We start from the raw sequence: 16213 nt of genomic DNA, 5'->3' as shown, positions 1-16213 counted from the left end.
CCCCAGATCCTTCCCTGCTGTCTGCCCCAAGGCACACGTGCCAAACAAAATGCGCTGGCACCTGCGCTGGGGGTTGCCTTACCCATCTTCTAGTACTGTGGGGATGGAAGTTTAATAAAAAAACTTTTTCATTTTAAATCTGCAGGTCTGTAATTAATGGTAAGTGCCTGCATGCCCACAAAAATGTGCATCTGGCCTGTAGTAAATGCATTTTGGCACAAAAAAGTATAGTAAAGGCATAAATCTATTATGTATTTTTTTAGAGGCTGGATACTCAGGTTTGAGTGTATCCTCCAAACTAGTGTTCACATAACATCTCTGTTTTATATTGTTGATGGTGTTCTTGTGTTGTAAATTGTTTTTGGAAGACCATATCCTTATTTCCATGTCTTTATCTCAGTTACCTATACACGTTGGTAAAAAGACACAGATATGCTCCTGTTTCGATACTGCACCAAATCATTTCACAAAGATGTTAAAACACACATAAGGACTTTAAAGATTATTTATTATCCTGTTATAGTCAAATATATATTTTCCTTGTTATTACTTTCTGGAACTGTTCATAAAGTAGCCAGTTTGACCTAATATAAGTTCAGTATAGTTTTATTATAGGTTATGATTGTCACAAAAATGCTTAAGTAAAAAATGTTGGTGCAGTTTCATTGGGCCTTGCCTTTTTAACTACACACTCTTCAGAATTTGGTTTCTTTTAGATATATTGCTTTAAACATTATTAGGGATTGATATTCTCTGTGTTGTCTTTGGTCAGTTTTCTTATCTTCAGTGTAATATTACCTCTTTCCCAGATGGCTTCAGCAAGCTGGTTTGATTCCTGTCATTCCCTTCTTTGCACCTTCTGATGATTTTAGTTGGCAGTTCAGCATGTATAACTGTCTTTCTATTGCCTGACCTGAGGTATGTCTTGAAAATTGGCACACCTTATTATATGCCAGTGTATCAGGGTATGTGGTCTGTCTGATTTTTTGCAGTTGGTGGGCTGAAAAGCATTAATTTTTGCTTGTTTATTTAAAAAAACCCAAAAAGCAGTTTAATAGAGCAAATTAACATAGCAATGTAACTGATGGGTAATCAACCGTTTAGTGTTTTGAAAGGTTTTTAGCAAATATATTTAAAATATTGAACTATGTTGTTTATCCAGTTTTATCCTTTTTCCCCCTTTAGACCAGTTGCATTTGTTTAGTGAATATTTGTTGATTCTTGCTCTTCCCTTTGCTCTTTCAAATGTGGACATCTGAGGCAGCTCTGTCACTATATACATACTCAGTATAGCTTTGGAGTAGTTTTCATTTTGTTTTGTTATGTTTTGTTTTGTTTTTTAGTGTGTGAAAAAGGATTTAAGGACATAGTAGCATTACTTTTAAGGAAGTCATCTAAATTAGTTTACAGCTATTTAAATTGTCTGCATAGTTTTCAAAAAGGGGTTAAACAAGGTCAATGTTGTTTAACAAAGATAAATCATCTGTGGAAAGAAAAAGTTTAGAGATGCTATCCTTCCACAATTGGAAGATATGAAGAACCCAAACAAGCACACAATGAATGCATAGCCTGGGTAATCAGACTCCTATTTAGAGATGTTTTGGGGCATGAGCAATGCGTTTACTGACATTATTAGTGTCAGGTCTGTGCTTAGGTACCTTGCAGAACCAGGGCCTCAGTCATTTTATGTCTCTTTCTTGATACCATCCATACCTTTGACTTGTTTTTAATGTAAGTAATGCTTATATATTGTATCTTATCCAAGGATTTTAGAGTCCTTTGCAGGTGTTATCTTCACAGTCTTCCCTGTTACGTTAAAATACAGGGACAATACAGAAGTGACTTGACCCATCACTGAAATTCTACTCTCTCTGGGCTAGACCATAGCAGTTGTTAAACAGCTGGCAGAAGTACTACCAAACATTTCAGTGATAAATTAGAGAATGCCTACTTTACAAGTAAAACTACAATAAATATCTTGGGAAGCATGAAAGAAAAGAGTTGAAATATGACCAAAAAATAAACTCTCCTATAATGCCTATTTACGTCCCATTTGAAGTTAATAGCAATTTTGTTGTTGAACTCAATGGTTTCAGGATGCAACCTGGAAAATCTTTACTGACTGCAGTTGCACAGGAGGATGGATTAATGAACTACCAGGAAAGCATCTTTTTCAGGAAGACATGCTTGGGCATTGCATCAGTGGAAAGGGTGTTTCCTGCTGAACTGCCCGAACAACTTCCTACAGCACTTGACGCTAATGTTTTAGAGAGTCTCCTGTGCCAACATTAAACTAGCTCAGTCATACTTGATATGTGAGGTCTGCAAGATCACAGTCCAGGTTTTTTTAGTTATAATTTTGATAGGGTCAGGGTACACCTGAAAACATTAGTAGATTAGAAATCATCACAGACTCACCCCAAAAGCTAGATTAATTTTGGAGTTCATCATTCCAAGTTCTGTGTAGTTTTATCATTTTTGTGTGTGTACATAAAATGTTTTTAGTATAAGCATAATTTGCATTGGCAATAGGATGTTAAATTAACTATTCCTCCAGACAGTACTATTCACATTCTCAGAAGGAGTAAGCTCTGGGAATTTGCATTTGGAATGGCTATGCATATCGGTTAGCCAATTGCATATTGTGTGCGATAGTGTATACATGAATGGAGACCCATCCCCGCCCAAAATTGCAGTTTACATTTCAAATGGGGGAAGCCCTTAACTGAAAAGAGTCTCCTCAGAAATTAATCTCTTTTGAAGAACAAATAGCTGAGGCAATTGGATTAGTGGTGTGTAGGTCTGAGAAGATGTAAATATTTCTTAGATCTCATTGTAAATTAGAAACACTTGGCCTACCATAGATGCACATAAGGGGGAGAAAGTCATCTGCATAATGTACATGTACTTCCCAAGAATTGAAAAGAATATTGATTTGTAGATAAAGTCCAATGCTTAAGGATTGCCTTGAGAGAAAGTTCTACTACACCTATCTCTAGTAGGGTGATTTAGTCCCCCAGCTGGCAGAACCTGGGTTGTGCAAGTTGAGAAGCTTGTCGTAGTGATGTAGTATGACATAAAAATACCTTTGTACTTGTGCCAGGTTTAGTTAGGAAACAGATTTGTCTTGAGATTAACATCCTTCTAGCCTGTTTTTTGTTATTGTTTTACACACTTAAGGAACATTTTGAACTTGGTTTAAATACTGATTAGTGCAGAGCCTTTTGCTGCTCTTCAGTCTCAGGTTATTTAAAACTATTTGAGAAGAATGTATTTCATTTATATAGTTCACATATAGGAGGATTAAAATGGGGCACAGCCAACCAGATGTCATCAGGAAAGATTGTTTAAAAAATATTACCTTTTTCAAAGTGTAGTTTCACTACACGTTTTGTATATCCAGCACTGTGAGAGTATAAAATCATATTTGTCTCATATTTTTATTACTAAATATACTGTGAATCTGAGCTACAGTAAAGGCTGTATTATCCGGCATCCATGGGGAACGGGGACTGCCAGTTTAATCAAATATACGGGTTATCTGAAAGACGTCTTTGCCTATTTGCGCCACTGCCTCTCCTGGGCTTTGCCCTGGGCTGTGGTTCAAAGTCGGTGAAGTGGGACTTGGCAAAACTGGAAGTGCCATGGTGAGACTTCTGGTTTCACTTTTGCTATGTCGATTGGCCTGCCGGTTAATAAAATGCCAGATAACACAGCTTTTGCTGTATTTAGAATATTTCACACAAGGGTTCTGAATCTGATGGGAACTATTGGGGCAGGGAGAGTGCCACCATTGCACCTTGCTTTCTTAAAGGAATTAAATAGGGGTGCAAAGGATAAAGGTTTTCTCGGCCAATACTGATGGCCAATTATTAACCACCCATATCAACCGATACTGATAGCCAATTTACAGGAATGCAGCCTGGCAGCTTGGAGAGCAACATCTGACCAGTAAGTGTGGCGGGAGGGGGGAGACAAGGGGGAGGGAAGAGGCATGGGGGGGCAGATCAAGGCTCCCATGGTGCAGGAGGGAGTGGGATGGGCAGGGGTGCTTTCCCCTGCTGCACACACCCCTGGGGAGGCTTTGGGGGCATTTGGTCCCCCGGATTTGTACATGGAGCAAGAGCGGGCTACCCACTGTGGGCTCAGGACCAGGGTCTTGGGTCAGGCAGGGTGGGTGGCAGTGACGCTGAGAGGGTTGGCTACAGGGAATTTGTCTATAGCCCACTTGTAGCCATTCCTCCCAGTGCTGCTGCCTCCCTGCCAGGAAGAGGCTGATGTTGAGCCTGCAGTGGGCAGCCCGCCCTCACCCCATGCAAAAATTCCAGGGGGCACATGCCCCTAATGTCTCCCTCGTGGGTGCACAGAATGGTTGGGAGCTGCCTCACCCCCTCTCCACCTGTGCCCCGCAGATGAGCCTCCTGTGGCTCCATCCTGCTCCTGGGGTCTCATTCACCACCCCGGCTGGGCAGCCCCTGCCCCACTCCCTCCCTCACTGTCAGGGCCTCGATCTGCAACCCCATGCCCCTAGCGCCTCCGTCCATTCTCCCCCCACTCCCTCCCACATGCACAGGCTTACTGGCAGGAGGCTGCTCTCCAAGGTGTTGGACTGCATTTCTGTCTGTGTGCATGCATGCGGCGTTTATTGGACATTATCAGCTACACTGGCCAAAAATAGCTGATTGCCAATAATGTTAATTTCCCTTCTGTCAGTGCCAATCCAATATGCCACCGATATATCAGTGCACCTCTACAATTAAGTGCCTAACTCTACAGCATACAGTTCCACCCTGTGACTCCTGATCTAACATAGATGCTTAAGTTTTGGAGGAGGGGTGGGATTTAAGATGCATCCTGGTCCTGGGCATTTCCTATGGTTTAGCTCTTTTCAATGAGTGGACTGTTGTGATTCCCATTCTTAAGCTTTTAACTTTCCCTGTGTCATCTTTGAAGAGTTTATAGGAGCATAAGAGTAATGTTGTAGTGATTTGCTGTCTAGAAATCACACAAGAGGCAAGTATTTCTTAGAATGGTCTCTTATATTGAGCCATCTACGTAGTTGGGATAAAATGAAGCTTTCAAATGCAAGATATTCTTCCTTAGGTCTCTGATCACAGGTGATCCAGGCACATCACTTACTTTTCTTCATTTAGAAAGAAACAAAAAGCTTTACTAATAAGCTAAGGGCTTAGGGCTATATTTTTAGTTTAAGATTGAAGCAAAAGGAAAAACTTTTTTGAAATGTACATTAATTTGTTATATTATGTATTATGTATAGAAACACAACAAACTAGGCAAGATAATCCAACAATATTATTTCATTAGTCCTGTAGTCATTAGCATTAAGGCTGCTTGCAGATGTTTAAAAAGAAAACCCCAAAAACCCGTTTTACCAGACAAAGCAGTGCATTTGTTCAACCTGGCTCTTCAGCATCTGTATAGAGCAGGTGCTTCAGGAGGCTTTTTGGTGCTTTTATCTAATAGCGGATTCAATCAGCTATTAGATAAAAGCCCCACTAAAGTGCCTGGTCTATGCAGACATTGGGCGAGCCAGTTGCAACTAATGCACTGCCTCTTCTGGGCATGTGCTGGGTTTGGTGCAGGAGCAAGCCAAGTTTTTAAAGTCATGCACTGTTTTGTTTTTTGTTTTTTTTAAATGTCTGTAAGCAGCCTAAATGTACATCTTTTTTTAGAATCATAGAATTATATCCAACCTGCTTGAGCGTCTTGACATTGCATCCATTGCTTCACTGAAAGTTATTTCCACACACGAGTTAATGTTCACCTGAGTTAACATTTCCACACTAGACTTAATGTTTCTAGTTACAGCTAAAAACAGTTTGTGGGGCTGTGAAATAGGAGCTATATTACCAGGACAGATAACAGAAGAGAGTTGTAGAAGAAGGATATCTTCATTAATGGAACCATTAAAGACCACGAAACAGAAGACAGGATCGGTAACATTTAGGAATGAAGAGTTAAAAAGGAATCGGATAGATTATAAGGAGCCATGAAGTCATTCGACTCATCACTGTTCTAATTGATTTTAAACTTTGGGTGGACCAGGAATCAAAAGGGAAAAGGGGGATGACTGCACCACTGCACTTGCCCCAGATCCGCCCCTGCAACACTTAAGGCCCTTTGTGAATCTAGAGCTTAGTTCTTGCCTTATGATAAAAGGTCCTGTGACCACAGAAGAGCACTGATTGGAGCTGCTGAAAGGTCATACTTACCACCTGCCAGATGAACATTTGAGATGCAGTGATACTTTCTTTTTTATTACTGTTAAGTTTTCACAACCCAAAAATTGAGGAAATAGTGTGCCTGGTTGAAGCTATAAAAGAATTTCAGGAGGGGAGAATAGGATTACATGATATAGACCTAGTGTCTGGCTAACCAAAGTAAGTAATTCTTGTATTTTAGCAAAAGCCATGGAATTATCATTGAACAGTAATGGTAAGTGGGTTAGTTTACGTTGCTACTGTGAAAAATGGTATCAATGAGCAGCACAATGTCTCCTAATATATTCTGAATCATTGCTTCAATAGTGAATTTAGAAGAGTACCCCTTAGAGAATCATAAATGCAACTTTCAAGAACAGAGCTGGTTTGAGTTGCAGGATCTTAAAAAGTCACAGGACAGAGTATTCCAAACTGTTAAGTTAACCAAATTATCTAACCACCTGTATATATGTAAAATGAATTATAGCCTATGACTTTTAATGCAAGACATTGAGTAATGGAGTAGAACATGTCCAACTTTCCGTGATTTCTTCCTGTTCCTCAAGGTCTTTTGCTGCTATAAAGTTCAAACATTGTTTTCACAGTAGTGATGATGAGGTAGTTCCTAGCATACTGTGAACATTCAGATACACATCTGTTAACTTGCATAGGAATTTTGCCAGATTCCGCTTACAGATTTTAGGGACCCTCCTGGTGTTAATTTTAACTGGCTTTTCAGAACTAAAACTGCTTGTTTATGATTGAGATAAACAACACCATTAAGCCACCTAATTAAGCCTCTCCTGGATGTCTTGAATATGGAACCTTAAATTCTAAACCAGATTGATATGAGATGGTCTTAAATGTACATAGCTAAATAATAGCGCTGACTATTTTGCAAGATACTTTTATCATTCAGCCAAAGTGAATGAGATGCTGAAAACCTGGCTCTCTTAGCGAAGAAGTTGGGACTCGGGTGCAGAGACAAATGCAAAGCACGTGTGTAACTGGTAAATAGAGACTGGAAATAGTTCAGCTTGTCTATTCAATAATTGACAATTTTTATTGTGAGAACATAATGAAACTGGCAAAGGAATGATAAGTGTCAGGTTGCTGAAGGACAGGTGTAATAGTCAATTGGGAATAGATTTGTAGCACAGTTTTTAGGCGTGTCTTCTGGATTGTACTATATAGAGGGTGCGTCTACACATGCACAGTTACTGCAAAGTAACCTAAGTTACTGCACAGTACAGGCACATGTCTACACATGCATGCCAATATTGTACAGTAACTATGGTGACTTTTATGCTGAGTTGGGCATAAGTTTGCGCCCTGCATCATGCAGGTAGCAAATTTATGCCCACTTAGTTACCAAGCAGTAAGGTACATATAGATGCCTTACTGCACAGTAACGCTGTGTGTGTGTTCTGACTTGGGAGTAACTTTACTCCCAAGTTGGTGCATGCACAGCATTACTGTGCAGTACCACCTACACATGTAGACGCTGGTCTAAAAGCCGCAGTAAGTTACTGCATAGTAAATGTATGTATAGATACACTCAGAGAGTACTCTATAAAGTAGGGGTGGGCAAAATGCAGCCCACAGGCTGGCTATGGCCCACCAGGCCATTCTATCTGGCCTGTGGGACCCCTAAAAAATTTAGAAAATGTAATATTTATCTGCCCCGGCTGGCTATCATGCAGTCCTTGATGGCTTCCCCAAACTCAGTGAGCATCCCCCTGTCTGAAATAATTTCCCACCCCTGCTATATAGGCACAGCAACACTATTCTTCATGTGCTAAACCCAGAAAAGACAGATGCCTTCATAGTGGTGCTATGTGCTTTCCAGTTAGCAGACCCTGAGCCTAATAACTTAGGAACCTAGTGGTGCTCTAAAGGGAGCTACATAACATTATTTTCCAGGATTTAATATTGGTGGACTGAGCTTGTTATGCCTCACTGCAGTGCTTCTAAGCAGAGTCCAGAAAGAAATTGGAATTGAACCAAATTTCATTTGGACTTGACTTCAATCAAAATGACTGAAAGAATCAAAATCTTGTTTTAAGATTTATGTTACTAGCTATGGAATATCAAAGTCGATTTACATGAGGGTTATAATAGACTTAAATGTGTCACTTAAAATTTTTATATAATTATCTTGCTATACATTATCTGTCATGCTGCACAAGAAATTTAATAATAAAAAAAAACCTTTCAGATCAAATTTTTACACCAAAGCATGATCTCAAATACATAGTATAACCTCAGACTAAACTAATTGAATTAAATTTAGTTAGTTCAGATTTTTATAATTGCAAATAACATCAGGATTAGGCAATAGGATTTGTTCAGACCACCCTACCCCTACCTCTTCAGAGCAGATTGCAGTCTTTAATGTGTGAATTTTGTTGTTTTTGAGCAACAAGTTGCATAATGCAAATTTTCTGGCTGATGAAGAACTATCCAGCAATAACTTGAGATGGTGGTCACTCAGGAGGTCACCCCACTTACTTGTGACTCTGACTGAAGTAGATCAAAAGTTATTCTGGAATGGAAACATTGCAACTATTGGTCTCCTGTTGAAAGAACATTTTTATGCACACACCGCTTGGTTCTAGACATACCTACTCTTAAACTTACCCACCATGAAAATTAATGCTACTTTCTTAGCCTTTAAACTTTCAGACTGACATAACATAGTAATTTGGGGATGATGCAGAAAAAGAGAGCATGTGTATACCATCTCCAACCATGCTAGAGATTAAAAGTCTGACACCTGCCTCTTCTACTCACTCCTGCTCTGTACAAATAAAATGTAATCTGGCAGTCATTAGAGTGGCACTGGGCATGTACTAATAAGTACAACTGACTGAAAGCCTGGGAATGATACTAGGCAAAAAAAATCTAAACACATTTTTTCAACATTTGGCAGACAGCATAGGTACGAGTGGGTGGCGTTGCATGATTTTTCATGGTGGTACACTATAGAACAAGCACAGGTGGTAAAGGAATGTTAAGAATTGCACATGGCATCTTAATGCAAGTGCTTTATTTCAGAGATCTCTAGATCTGCTGGACCATTATATTGTCAGATTTTCATGAGAGTGTATATCTATATAAAAGAACTAAGCTGTTTGGTTTCAGATGTCCATGGAAATTCCAAATACAAAGGATGTTTCAACAGGAATAGAGGAGGTAGGAGTACGCTTGAAATCTTGGCAGCTGTGTAGAATGAAATATTAGAAGACTAGTCCAACAAAACCACATCTTTGAAATGATAAACATGAAACATGAAAAAAAATCATAATATCTGCTTTTCCCCAATTCTGACATTAACTACAGCATACTTGAGAGAGAGAGAACATACGTAGTTTGACCAGATGTGATTTCATAACTATATCCAATACATTTTCTCTTCAGTCATTTGAAAAGTAATAACTGAGTCCAATTTTCTCTATCATCCATAAGTACTAAATTATGTGTGGTATAGTAAGAGATTCCATACACTTGTTTGAATAGTCCCTTAAAAGCTAGCTTGTTTTGTTGTAAGTGTATATACTGTCTGACAGATTATCATAGAAAGGAAAATCTACCCAAGAAAAATAAGTTACGTACTTATTGTGTTCTGCAGTTCTTTGCGAGAGTCTTGGCAATATAGTTCACACACATTTTAATACTTAATGAAGTTTTATGTGTTGCTTTATGTACGGGATAACTAAAGGTTTCTTTAATATTTCTTCCTTTTGCTGCAGAGGCAAACAAACACCGCAGTGTCATCTTTCTCCTGTTAGGAAGGTAGTGGTGTTATGATGTGATGACTAACTCTTGTTAGTTTTTATGTTCAGATCTAACTGGAAAGAAAACTATGCATGACCTGCAGTGTGGTGTTTTTGACATAAAAGACACAAAGGCCTTTGTTAAACGAAACAAGAAAAGAATTCCTGTTCAGAAACCAGAAAAATAATAATTACTATAGATTGTACAAATAAATCTTAGTTTGGGAATATACATTTTGTCTGTCATATCTTATCTGGCAGGCAATGAAAGTGGGAGTGAGACAGACTGACACACTTAGCTCTCAGCAAACATACAAGAAGTGCCAAGTTAGATGTAGAAACCAGGTGGTGGTAGTGATGGAGGTGCATGTGTGTCAGAGCAGGGCTGGGGGAGGAGTGGCTGAAGGGATTGTGTTGTTGTGTTTATTATTTGAACTGTTGGGACGAGTTGTGGGGAAAGTATTTGGAATTTGGCAGGTACAATTTGTATGTGTTGTATTTGGAAACTACCCTGTTATCTTCGTACATTTTTCCATGTTGCTGTCAAACTTCTATACTGTGTTTGGGGAAAAAAAAGATTTTTAGGGAACTAAACTATGTTGTAAATATACATTCAATCTGAGTAGTAACCAAAATGACAGAAATAAACTATAGTATTGTTACAATAGTTGCTTTTGACTTAAACTTGTGAATGAAGCTGAATCAAAAAATAAACCTTGGGAAGGATGAGAACTAAGGGTGGGACAGTAATTCCTCGTTAAAGTACATTCTTTTGTTACATAAATAACTGGCTCGTAAATTCATACCTCCAAGGATTTAGATAAAAATTAACAAGCTGAGAAGTAAAGAGGGGGAACCAAAAATCCAATGTATGTTGCAGAAAATTGTTAAAGATATGCACTAAATAAATATAGCAATTATTCAATGAGATCTTTGCAGATTTTAAGATAAAATCACTCAGTAAACCAAGAAATTAAGATATTAAGAATCTTATTTTAGGCAATAGGTATTGTAGAACAACTGCTCTTGCCATTTGTTGAACACTATTATAAGTATTCTCTCTCAAATTAATAGATTTGGAATAAGCATATTTACATGGACTTTACAATTTTTTTTTACGAGACTGCTAATAAAAAGTAGATGGTTATTAGTATGTTAACCCTTTGGAACTCATGTGGTTCTCTGTTTGGCCAACTGACCAATACATGAAAAACTTCCCAGGAAACATAAAAAATAGTCATATGAAGCTGATCCAAACCCTGAGGTTAATCATGTACAGGGATCTTTTGCTGCGCTTATCCAACTAATCTGACAGTCTGGGAGCATATATTGCTAAGTGGAGAGTCAGCTTTTTTCCAGGAAAAAAAATTGTAAAACTAGAATATGTTTCATATGATGAACAACTGTCCTCTATAAATATAGAGAACTATTTGCAGAGATGCTGCCTAAAACTAGCAGACTAGCTTCCTAATGTTTCCTCCAAACTTCTCTTCTGCAATCTGTGTTCTAGCCTCCAAAATTTGTGGAGTTTTCTACTGAGTTTGCTATTAAGATCAACACTGAAATACCTATCCAGTAGAGGTGTGCCAATTGGGCTGTATTTGATTCAGATGAGGATTTGGCCCGAATCGGGGACAGTGATTCGATTTGTTGATTCGGATCACTTTCCCCATTCAATTCGGCTGAATCCAAATCTGAAGATTTAATGCTGATTCAGATTGTCAGGCGGTCACTGGGTACAGACGTGTACCCCTATGTCCTGCTGACATTCACTGGCCCCTCGGGATGGCTGTGCCCCTACGGTCGAGCTGGGTGAGATCTGGTGCCCTTTCTTTTCCTGCCTGCCACAACTTTGATGATAAAAAGAGATTCACAAAATGGAGGTGGTGACTACCCGTCTCACGCCCGGATCAATCATAGGGGCTGCCCCCAATGCCCGAAGTCCAAAACCAGAATTGAGAAAAGGACCAACTTAAAACCAACCTTCTACTTTCTTTCAGTTTTGGTTTTTGGGGTTTTTTTTTTCTTTCGCTGAAGTCCTATGACCATTGTCCTTTTCTTCTTCTGGGTGTCTTCAAGGTCTGGTTCCAGTTGCCTGGGGCAGTTAACCCAGGAGTCTTCAGCGGTTTACTTTCTCCACCCTGGACTCCTCCTGGATACTTTAAATCAGGACCGCAACAGGCTTAATTGCCGGTGCACGCCACTTAACAAGGAGGGGAATTCCCTCTGGAGTGATCAGCTAGGAAGGGGCACAGTTCTTGCTGCTCAGGGTTTTCTGCCCATCCCAGTCTCAGTCATGGAGCTCCTCTGAGTTCATGCTTCCCTTCTCTTCTTGGGAGAATGCATGGCCCTGATCTGGGCTCTTTAGCCAGCAGGGAGACACCAAGGGGGGGGGAGAAAGACGAGGAAAAAAAAAAACCCCGCGGCAAGCAGTTTGGGCAGATCTGCCACCTCTGCTGCACCTAGGGTCTTTCCCTGATCCACCTTCCACCGCCTGGCCTCTTCCACCCTCCTCTTCCCTCCCGCGGCAAGGGTGCCACCGCCACTTCGGGGGTCTGACGAAGGGCTTACCTGATCTTTTCTATCTTCGCCCCGCATCTACAGCTCCCAGGCTCCTCTCCTCCACTGTCGTCTTTCTCCCCCTTTCCCTGGTTCCACCTTCTGCCTCCGGATATTGCCCACGGTGCAGATTGGCCCCAATCCGCTTCACCTCTTGAGGAGGTAAAGCTGGACAGGTGTAGATGGGGAGCTCCCATCGTAGAGTGGATGTTGTAATGTGGTGCTGTCGATCTCCCTGGTCGGGGACACACTCTAGGTGAATGCCCTCTGGGCTTTCTCACAGAGAATCAGGAATTTGGCCAAAGACACAGCTTTAAATGTTTTTTCTACATACCTCGAGATACCAGGTGTGGCTCGTGAATGCTGTGATGGTGGGACGGATGGAGCATCCCAAAGGAGTGTGGGGGGGCCTCTCATGTGCTCAGCGGCAAACCCAGAAGTGGACCAGAAGTACTTCCGGTCTCACCTGGCTCACCTGTCAGTGGCGGGGGGACCCCGGCTGCCCCTCCAGACTCAGGAGGCACCAGTTGGGGGAGCAGGGGATGGGTCCCCTGCATGCTCTCCAGTGGACCCAGAAATGCTTCTGGTCCACTTCTGGGTCTCGTCCAGCCGTGGCTTGCTCCCAGCCCCGCTTCACGCCCCAGCCCGACTGACCCAGCCCTTAGAGCCAATCCTTATCCCGAAGTTACGGATCCAGCTTGCTGACTTCCCTTACCTACATTGTTCTAACATGCCAGAGGCTGTTCACCTTGGAGACTGTTCACCTTCTGGGTCTGCTGCTGAGCGCACTGGGGACCCCCCCCCCCCACCCACGCTCCTGTGGGTTGTTTAAACACGCATGCGTGCGCGCGCACACACCATAAAAATCTCTTAGTAAAAATGAAAGTAAATTTCATTTTATATCATACAAATGTTCTGACACCTCCAAATATAGTTTTATGTTTGTTTACTGTTTGGTATTTTGAGCATCGCTATATAAAAATGTTAATTAGCTTATTTTGTAAGGGGAACCTAAGGTTGTACATACACATTCGGATGATCTGGAAATATTCTTCCGGGCTTTTTCTGCTGGTAGAAGAATTTACCCAGAGTGCCTTAACAGGCATTCAAATGCTGCTGAAATGCAGAGAGTTTTCAGGGATCTATGGATCCAAGGGGCCCTTGGGCATACAACTCAAGTATGCTCTGTAGGCTACTTCAGTCTGCTTGATGACAGGGCAGCCCTGATTCGCTTACCCAGATTGCTCAAGTTCAGCCTGTGTCTCCCTGCACAATGTGTTGTCTGTTCCCAGTTTGGCTGGAGCAGAAGAATCTAGTCTGAATGACACACTGTTTCCCTGGGGCAGGACCAAAGCACCCTGGGGTGCTGGAGGACAGTGCTGTGACATTTGCGCTCTCAGGAGTGATTTAACCTTTGTTGTTTCTAGATTATTTTTCTTCAGGGGTGGCCATTTTTGTTCTAGGAGAAAAATCCTAAACATCTGTGCACTCATAGTTTCTTCTGGGAGAGCAACAACTCTCCCAGGATAAACCGAATACATGTGGCCAAAGATGTTCAGCTTCAAAAGTGGGGTAAAAGATCCTATGAATTGGAATGTTCCATTTCTATTTTTAAAAACTTCCTGCAAAATGGATTATATCAATAAGCTTTTAAACTGAATTAATGTTGGCTGTGTGTGGCATGCTACCAAATCAAAATTTGACATGCAAAAAAGTTAAGTTATAGGATATTTTGTTAACCACTTAATGCCCACACAGCATTTTTTTCCAGGGACAGTGATAAAGTCCATATCTTCAGTCTATCCTTACATATGTTGTATTCATTATGCAAAAATTATCTTTTAGTGGCCCTTTTCCACTCCCAAAAACAAGCAACACCCCTTCCCCCCCCCCCCCCAAGGTTTAAACAGCTTAAGAACTATAGGGGACCAGTTTAGTTGCAACTAAATTTATAATTTTATTTTTAAATAAAATACAGACATCCAAGGCTTCATATAATTTCTCCATATGACTTCTCCAATATTTCATGCACTGCAGCACTTCATGCACTAATTTCTTGCATCAGTAACTATCTGATGCAGTCAACAGTTTGCAATACACTGGAAATTTTATATATTTATAATGAAGCAATCAAGGCACTTTTCATAGGATTTCTGGTTATCTAAAGGGTTTTGGAGTTCAGTTATGCCTTCTGTTAATCTTTAGCATTAAGTTTATTTGAACATTTCAGTTACTGTAATTTGCGAAAATAAAATAAAACTTTCTATGGATCTGTGTGTTATTACAAAGTAAAAACTGTAAGGACTATGTACAACAATGCTAAGTTGGGAACTCAAAACCATTTTTTTCAGCTACTCAAACTTTCATTTAAAATTGGTCCAGTAAAATAAAAAAAAAGACTGTACCACCAAACTGAAACAAGCTGTTCCCAGGAACACAATACTTGGATAAACCTATGCTACCTTAAATTTTGTATTTTTCACATTTGGTGAAAAAACAGTATAATGCCTACAAACTAACTGCATCTTTAAATATTGAGGTCACCCTTCCATAATACATTGCTGCTCTTTTATGTTATGTTATCCTAGTCCAAAACATGCGAATGCTGTGATTTTTGAGCATTTTATAATTTCAAAAAAATCAAAATGAAGTGAAAATTCTGGGTATATTTTTTTTTAAAAGAGCAAATAATGAGTTAAACTTGCATCTGGCTGAGCAAGGAACAAAAATAAGTATGTATGTACTCTACAATGTATCAAGGCTACAATGTATCAAGAGGTTACAGTGTATCAAGGGGTTCCACATAAAGCCTATGGCCACATGATTGAAACTTCAACTAACATAGCTTTGTAGGTATAAGATGCAATGCTAAGTGCTATTGTTAGAGGAGGAGTTGCAGAACTGTTGCACCGAGTAGTGAGCTTATGACCCCAAAGGTTCAGTGATCTACTTTTGAGTTATGAGCATGCTCAGTTGAGGGCATGAGTTTTGGAGGGAAAAATCCTGAGGTGAATGTCACTCACACAGCCAAAAATGTCAAATGCAAATGAGCGTGCTTTGTATAGGAAGCATGACTGCTCTGTGCATGGGCGTGTGATTGGCTTTGTGTGTATCATGGGTGACTGGTGCCTCCTGAATCAGGGGGTGGGGGGGGAGGGCGCTTGTCCCCCCCCCCCCCCAGCAGCCAGTCAGCAACCGGTGGGGGAGTTCCCCCCCATGGCCAATCCTACCGACTGGGGAGGGGGGCTCGTGGTCAACCCTGCCAACCCACAAGTGACAGCAACGCACTGCTGGCACTTCCAGGTGCACCACTGACACCTCTGAGTGAATGCGATTGGCCACTGGGGGACCACAGAGATCACTTCTCCTGGTGCCCCCACTTCCCAGCCAGCGCTCTCAGGGGGGGCACCAGTGCTCTCACCTGCCCCCCTGCCCGGGAATGCTGGTTGTCAGGGCACCGGTGCTCCAGTGCTCTCAGGGGGACCCCCTACATGTTGGGACTGGTGTGTGTGATTGACAGGTGACAGTGGAAGGAGTATAAAAGGGAAAGGTTTGAGGTCTGGGTCGTCTTTTTTCCTTTCCCTCATCCTGTCTCCTGTCTTGAGTAAGTGTCTGGAGCGAGCAAGGGCCCAGAACAGCCTGACTCCTCCGTTCATC

The 16213-nt window shown here is 41.0% G+C and overlaps 1 protein-coding gene across 5 annotated transcripts in view; it reads left to right on the top strand.

The window, feature by feature from the left end:
- The window catches only part of STXBP6 (syntaxin binding protein 6), a 253110-nt gene that overhangs the window by 145982 nt on the left and 90915 nt on the right, over positions 1–16213 (top strand). The gene's annotated exons all lie outside the window — the stretch shown is intronic.

Source organism: Alligator mississippiensis, chromosome 2 (genome assembly GCF_030867095.1).
Source record: "Alligator mississippiensis isolate rAllMis1 chromosome 2, rAllMis1, whole genome shotgun sequence".
In the NCBI taxonomy this organism is placed as follows: domain Eukaryota; kingdom Metazoa; phylum Chordata; order Crocodylia; family Alligatoridae; genus Alligator; species Alligator mississippiensis.
Note: the sequence above shows the minus strand (reverse complement) of the source record. Positions and strands in the feature narration are given on the sequence as shown.